We start from the raw sequence: 7840 nt of genomic DNA on the forward strand, positions 1-7840 counted from the left end.
AAAAAGGAAAAGTAAAAACAACAACTTATAATAAACTTCTTTCAAGTTGCAATCAGAGGATGATCCATCACGTAGACTCCACAATGTTGGAAACTATCAAATTTCGACACTAGCAAAAATTGGGTTTGCAAGTTTGGAACCTTTGCAATGAAGATGGAGGAAAATGAGAGGGTTTTGAGCTTTTGGTTCTTTATTGGGAAGGTAAAAAAAAATGAAGAGAACAAGTTTCCTGGTAAACACAAAATGAAGGACGATGTTTGATATGATATGCTATAATTAGGCTAATTAAATGGAGGTAATTGAACGAGCTACATAAAAGGAAAAAAATACCCTCACATAACATATATATATATATATATATATATATATATATATATATATATATATATATATATATATATATATATATATATATATATAGGGAAAAGATCAAATGAGAACACCTAAAAGGTTGAGAATGCGAAAACAGTTCTAAACCAATCAATATATAAGGGCATATAAGTAATTATATATTTTAATTAAATTAAAATAAAATAAAATTCAATCAAATTCCCTTAAATTTAGGATTAGTTACCAAAAAAAGAAATATTCGATTTTTTATTTTTCTTATTAATGGAATATAAAAAACATTTTTACCAAAATTTATTTAAATAATGAAAAAAAATCAAACTTTTTCTCCTATTTCATGTTTTTTTTTTCTTCAAAAAAAAAAAAAAGAATAGAACTCCAACCCCAAATCAATACATTTATATTCACAAATGATTTTTTTTTTCAAAAAATCTGAAACTACTCCAAGCACAAATGATTACATATCAATTTACAAGTAATCGAATTCCTTTTTTTAATCAACTGAAAATAAAAAGAATACCTCTAATCATACATAAATACACTAATTAACACATGATTACAGCGTTATTCACAAATGAATACATTGCTATTAACAAATGAATACATTGTTATTAATAAATGAATACATTGCTATTAACAAATGAGTAGCCTGGTATTCACAAATGAATAAATGAATACCTCTAATGATAAATAAATACATTCATGAACGAATGAACTAATATTCACAGATGAATACAATGTTATATATAAATAAATACACATTCTGAATTTATGGAGTATATTGTTGGTTGACTTGGAATCGGGATGGTCAATTAAAAAGTGAAAATTGGATTTGTGGACTTTTTGGTTCAAATTTCTCACCTGTGAATGTAATCAGAAACGAGGTATCAGAATTGTAATGCATATTTGCAATCAGAATCGAGCCTATGTTTGGAAAGCTTGGATTCAGGTATTGACATAGATTCGTAATCGGGAGTGTGATGTTCGGAACAAATGAAATTGGGATTGAAAACTATTTCACATGCGAACGATCGGAGCTTGATAATCTGGGCTCAGACTCATTTTTCCCACGAACATCAAACTTAAGATCGGATTCGGAACCGACTATTCACTATTGGGATGTTCGTAGTTTGAAATTGATTCGAAGCTTCATATTCGGGGATTGACTTTAATTCGCACTGAAATTATTGACTCAGAGCGAACCATCTCACAGCCGGTGTTTTAATTGTACTCGGAATCGGGGTTCTTGTCGGCTCAAAATCGGAATGAGATGTTGATCGCCTAACATTCGTAACTGTGTGCTCGGAACGAAGGTCTGCTCGGAGTTAATTGCATTTTGGATTCAGAGCTCATGTTGTGTTTCACGAGTAGTTTTGAGTTTGTGTTCGTTTGTCATGGGCAATTGGGGAAGAAGACTACCGATTTACACACGGCGATTAGGTCAAGAGAGGCAGAGAGTAATTGTAGGAGTTTACAAAATTAGGGTAATGCTTATTTACTTTAATAGCCTTTATAATTTTCTTTAATTTAAAAATTAAAATTTAAATGTATTAATAATTAGACAATTAACAATTAATAATAGCCACACATCTTAAAAATTAGATGGTCCAGATCTGTTCTCGTGTTCTCAACCTTTTAGGTGTTCTCATTTGATCTTATATATATATATATATATATATATATATATATATATATATATATATATATATATATATATATATATATTGGAAAGGGCAAACGATTTAGCGGAAGCCTCACCACAATATTTCAATGGTGACCCCGAGTTCGAGCTCCTTTACAAGGCAAACTCAGCCCCCAAGGGGATTTCCAGGGAAACTTCCCACACACGGGGCATAATTGCAAGAGACAAATTTAACAGGTTCAAAGATTTGAACTCCTGACCTCAAACCCACGTGGGTATCAAACCCGGTGCATCAATCCACCTATGCATGTGATGGGCATTAAACGACAAGTGACTGACGTCGTTTGACGGAGGGACCAAGTTTGTAATATCCAAATAACACAAGGACCAAGTTTGTCAATTTTATTGAAGTTGGACATTACATGCCTATTATACCATACCACATGGACCATTTTTGTAATTTTAGAAGCGAAAAGGACCAAGCAAGCAATATATTAAACCACAAGGACCAATCCCGTAGGAGTTTTAAATTTTTTTCTCCAATCTTATGTTTTGACAAACTAGAGGGACCAATCGCATAATTTTGTCTAGTTAATTACCTTTTTAAGGGTTTTTATTAAAAAACTAAAGAAAATACTTAGAGATGAGAGAGAAGATGAAGGGCACTTGACTACTTTTTTATGTTGCACGCATCCGTCCATCCATTTTTCCATTCATCCCAGAAAACACAAACCAAAAATAAAAACACATCATCTATCATCCATCATCCTCCCACAACAATACCTCTCAATTCACTTTCTGTTTTCTTCTTCTTCTTCTTCTTCTTCAATATGGGTTTCCATTTTTACATGCATTTTCATAGCTTTTAAGCTCCAAAACCGGTTTTTTCTTTCTTTATTTTTTTTATTGTTTTTTTGTTTTCGGTTTCATTTTCTTCTAAGTTTTCTGAAATCTGGAAAAGGGGATGCCCTTACCCTTTGAATTCGAGGGGAAGGGGGTGGTGTGGTTGGAGAACCAGCAAGAAGACGCACAGTTTCTTGTACCTTATGCAAATCCACTTGTACATTTTCAGAATTTGGTAAACAAGAAGAGGAAGTACTACATCAACGAGCCAAGGTCTGTCCTGGATAACATCACCACCAGTCCAAGTCCTCCTGCTTCGACATCAACCCTGTCTTCTTCTCACGGCGGTGCTGAAACAGCCGGGGTGGCGGCGCTTTCTTCCAAATGGCCACCGCCGGAAAATCAAGAAACCAGCACCTCCAATGTGGGAGGAGTTCTTGACCTCCATCACTTTCAACAACTGCCTCTTGAAGAGAAATGTGGCGGAATGGAGGACTGGGAGAACGGAGACTCCGGCCAAGACCAGGCCATGCTCCGGTGGATCATGGGTGACGTGGAAGACCCATCTATGGGTTTAAACAAAATGCTTCATGGAAACCCCGGTGGTGACTTCGAGTTTAACGGTGGGTTTGGTGTTGTAGATCAAGGTTTTATAGGTCTCGATTCCGGCAACACAGTTGTCAGCCAAATCGGAAACTTATCCTCAAACCCTCAACTTCCACCATCTCCGACGCCGGCCATGTTCAACAACAACCACCATCATCATCAAAATCAAATCTTTTCACCATTAAACGAAACCCAGATGCTCCCATTTGATGTAAAACCAAATCTTTTCAACCCACAATTGCCATTTGAACACCTGATGCCACCACAACCCAAAAGGCACAACCCAGGAAGCATAGAGTACAACCCTTCAATGCACAAGAACCCGTTTCTTGATTCGGGTCCAACTCCAAACCCACTTCAATTGCTTCAAAAATCTTCATCAATGAAGAAAATGGTAGCCATTAATCATCATCAGCAGCAGCATCAGCAAGGGATCATTGACCAGCTTTTCAAAGCAGCAGATTTGATCCAATCCGGGAACAATCCGATACTCGCGCAAGGGATATTGGCGCGGCTCAATCATCAGCTTTCACCAGTCGGTAAGCCTTTCGAAAGGGCAGCTTTTTATTTCAAAGAAGCTCTTCAATTACTCACACACTCGATACTCAACAATATTAATCCCCAAACTACCCCTACCGCTTCACCTTTTAGTTTAATCTTCAAGATCGGTGCTTACAAATCATTCTCAGAGATCTCCCCTTTCATTCAGTTCGCTAATTTCACTTGTAATCAAGCATTACTTGAATCCCTTAATGGGTTTGATCAGATTCACATCATCGATTTCGATATTGGTTATGGAGGTCAATGGGCTTCACTTATGCAAGAGCTTGCTTTACGTAACAATGGCGTTTCCTCGTTAAAAATCACAGCTTTTGCTTCACCTTCAAGCCACGACCAGCTGGAATTAGGGTTAACCCGAGAGAATTTGATCCATTTCGCTAGTGAAATCAACGTTGGATTTGACTTTGAGATTGTTAACATCGACGTTCTTGCTTCTTCTTCATGGTCGTTACCCTTTCATGTATCTGACAACGAAGCCATTGCTGTGAACCTACCAATTCATGTCTTCTCAAATCACCAAACCCAAATCCCTTCAGTTCTCCGATTCGTGAAAAATCTCTCTCCTAAAATCGTTGTTTCTGTTGACCGTGGGTGCGATAGAACCGATTTACCGTTTTCTAATCACTTGATTCACGCCCTTCAATCGTATTCAAACCTGCTTGAATCCCTCGACGCTGGGAACATGACCCACGACTTGTTGCAGAAAATCGAGCGGTTCTTGATTCAACCCGCTATTGAAAAGATCGTTTTGGGTCGGTTTCTTTTCCCTGAAAAGACTCAGCATTGGCGAAATCTGTTCTTATCTGCTGGTTTTTCGCCATTGATGTTCAGTAATTTTACAGAAAGTCAAGCAGAGTGTTTGGTGAAGAGGACTCCTGTTCGTGAATTCCATGTGGAGAAGAGACAATCGTTGCTTGTGCTTTGCTGGCAACGTCGGGAGCTCGTGTCGGCTTCTGCTTGGAGGTGCTGAAAGGTGTCTGTTGAAAGATGATGATCATCGGAAGTTGTTAACCTTTTGGGTGAATTTTAATTATGTTAATGTTGCTAATTGTTCGGAAATCGAAGAAAGAACAAGATACGGTAGTTATTGATGTTCTTAGTATGTTGGATATGTTTATGAATGTATCGAAGATGTTTTTTGGGCTGTTTATCGCAGCTAAAAACATTAATCTCGATTCTAATTATGTTTAGGTCATGTCTTTTGTTGTAATCTTGACAGCAAAAACGGAAATTAATTCAAATTGTGAAAAACAAACCTTTGTGTTGTTTCATGACCATTAAGGTTTATACCCGCACTTCCAAGGGCAAGCGGTTCAGATTTGTACTGCCTAGGTCCCGAGATGGTCTGGTTTAGTAATGATATAAACCAAGACCAACTATGAATTGGTCTGGTTTAATATAATCATTAAACCAGGACCAACTCGACATGATAAAAATGTATCGAACTTGAATTGGTTTGGTTTAGTGATGATATAAACAAAGACCATGAATTTGGTTTTGAGCTGATCTTGGTTTAATAGAATCATTAAACCATAACGAGTTCAACATGATAGAAATTTACCAAACTTGAATTAGTATAGTCAAGTGATTGGTATAACTCAAGACCATGTTTTGGTCTCGAGCTGATCTTGGTGTAATATAATCATTAAACCATAACGAGTTCAACATGATAGAAATTTACCAAACTTGAATTGATATAGTTAAGTTATTGGTATAACTCAAGACCATGTTTTGGTCTCGAGTTGATCTTGGTTTAATATAATCATTAAACCATAACGAGTTTGACATGAAAGAAATTTACCAAACTTGAATTGATATAGTTAAGTGATTGGTATAACTCAAGACCATGTTTTGGTCTCGACTTGATCTTGGTTTAATATAATCATTAAACAAAAGACCAACTCAAGATGAGAGACCAATAATTTGAATAGAATGAATAAACCCTAGGAAGAAACTTCATCCAAAACACCATCCTTTTTTGGCGTTTTGAGAGATTCAATGGTTTTGGTCGGATGTTGGCCCCAAAACTCTTGTTTTTATTGTAAAGATGCAACATTTTTTCAGTTTGATTGTTAAGGGTTATTTTTGGAATTTACATACTATTTGTTAATATATAAACAAAATATTAGTAAGTTAGAGTGTGATACATAAATGTTTGTAATATTTTGAAAGTTCACATTTTTGTTGGATGTTGGGAGGGTATGATATGCATTGAATTTGGTGCTTTTTTAAGCTCTTATTAAATTATTAATTAAGTACCTAGTTTAATGAGACTTCTAATCATATCACATGCAACTTTTGTTATTGGACCTCGCAAATACTTGTTTATTCTATCTCTTTTCTCAAAATAATTTCACTTCTGATTTTTATAGGATATTTAATGTCTTGATGTCTTCCGTATTTTATATTTATGTACAATTGTAATTTAATCCAATATATTAAATTTGGAACAAAATTCAGTTCATACTTAAAAAGTCAAATATAAATTATTTAACTTTTAATATAATCATCAAAAGCACAAAATCAAATGATTTAGATCATGTCGTCTCTTCGTATTAATTAAACCGCACTTTGTTTTATGTGAGTTTAAGGCATCTTCAATCCAAAATCAAATCTCATTTTTTACATAACAATGATGTAAAATTTTCTTTAATCCTATTTTTTTTTTTTTACATCGGTTTAATGTACATGAATAATATAAATAAATTGGTGTTATATTATTCCTAATATCTAACACGTTAAAATTTTATCTGTCACTTGTAGTTCACAAATTTTATATTTATTTATCCATAATTTATTAAATATAAGTAGATATATTTTAAATGTAATAGCCATTAAACAAATTATTTCTATTTTATTAAATACCAGGTTATACCTCGTGAGAACAACGGTTATAAAAATAATTAAAATTTTATAGTAAAACTCATAGTTATTAATAAATTATTAATTAAACATGATTTTATAGGATTTTCAATATAGAAATACAATTAATGATCGGTAATAATAACCTAAACTTATTCAAGACCAAATTAAATTTCTTCTAAAAATCACGAATCAAATAAATAATTGTCTCACTTATTATCGACATCAATAATAAAAAATGATGAGAAAATGTCGAACGATATTTTTATAAAGCATTTGAAAAGAAAATATAAATAATGAGAAAATGAAAAGTAAAACTAATAACTATTCTTTTATTAATATAGGAAGATGATTAGATATATTATAAATACAATAATTTAGTTGGTTATGATTTTGAAACTATATATTTTATAAAGTTTTTATAACAAACAATATATAAATAAATATATAAAATATAGAGAGGTATAACCATATATGACTATGAATGTTTATACGTATATGTTTAATTATAAATGATTATACATATATTTTTGTTCAAAGATTGAGTAATAATAAATGATCATGACAGTTGGTGGCAAAAGAGATGGTGGTGATAGAGGTGGCGGTTGTATAAGTTACAGAGGTGACAGTGGTAGGGTCAGCTGGTGTCAGAGGTGGTGGTAGTGGTGGTGGTGGTGACGGTTGTGGTGGTGGGGATGGTGGTGGAGGAGAAAATAAAGTGAGTTTTTTTCGAAAAAAAATAGTTTTTTATATATGGAAGAGGACGAAAAATCGAGCTCAACGGTATATTCGTTTTTTTTTTTTTGATAAAAAATGTGGCCTAAAAAAAATTTAAATGAAAAAAAGATGTGAGTTTTTTGTTAAGAAGATGAATTTTTTGGTATAATCCGGTATATGTGCGTCCAAAAATTTTAAAAAATAATTCTAAAAAAATTCTAAAAAAAATAATTTTAAAATGCAAAATAAATGGAAAAATCC

At 33.5% G+C, this 7840-nt stretch overlaps 1 pseudogene; it reads left to right on the forward strand.

Annotated features, from left to right (window-relative positions):
* The first annotated feature begins 2648 nt into the window (after positions 1–2648).
* On the forward strand, positions 2649–5255 carry LOC145061748 (scarecrow-like protein 6 pseudogene; annotated as a pseudogene).
* The last annotated feature ends 2585 nt before the right edge of the window (positions 5256–7840 follow it).

Source organism: Lactuca serriola, chromosome 7 (assembly GCF_051521515.1).
Source record: "Lactuca serriola cultivar US96UC23 chromosome 7, Lser_US96UC23_V15, whole genome shotgun sequence".
Classification (NCBI taxonomy): domain Eukaryota; kingdom Viridiplantae; phylum Streptophyta; class Magnoliopsida; order Asterales; family Asteraceae; genus Lactuca; species Lactuca serriola.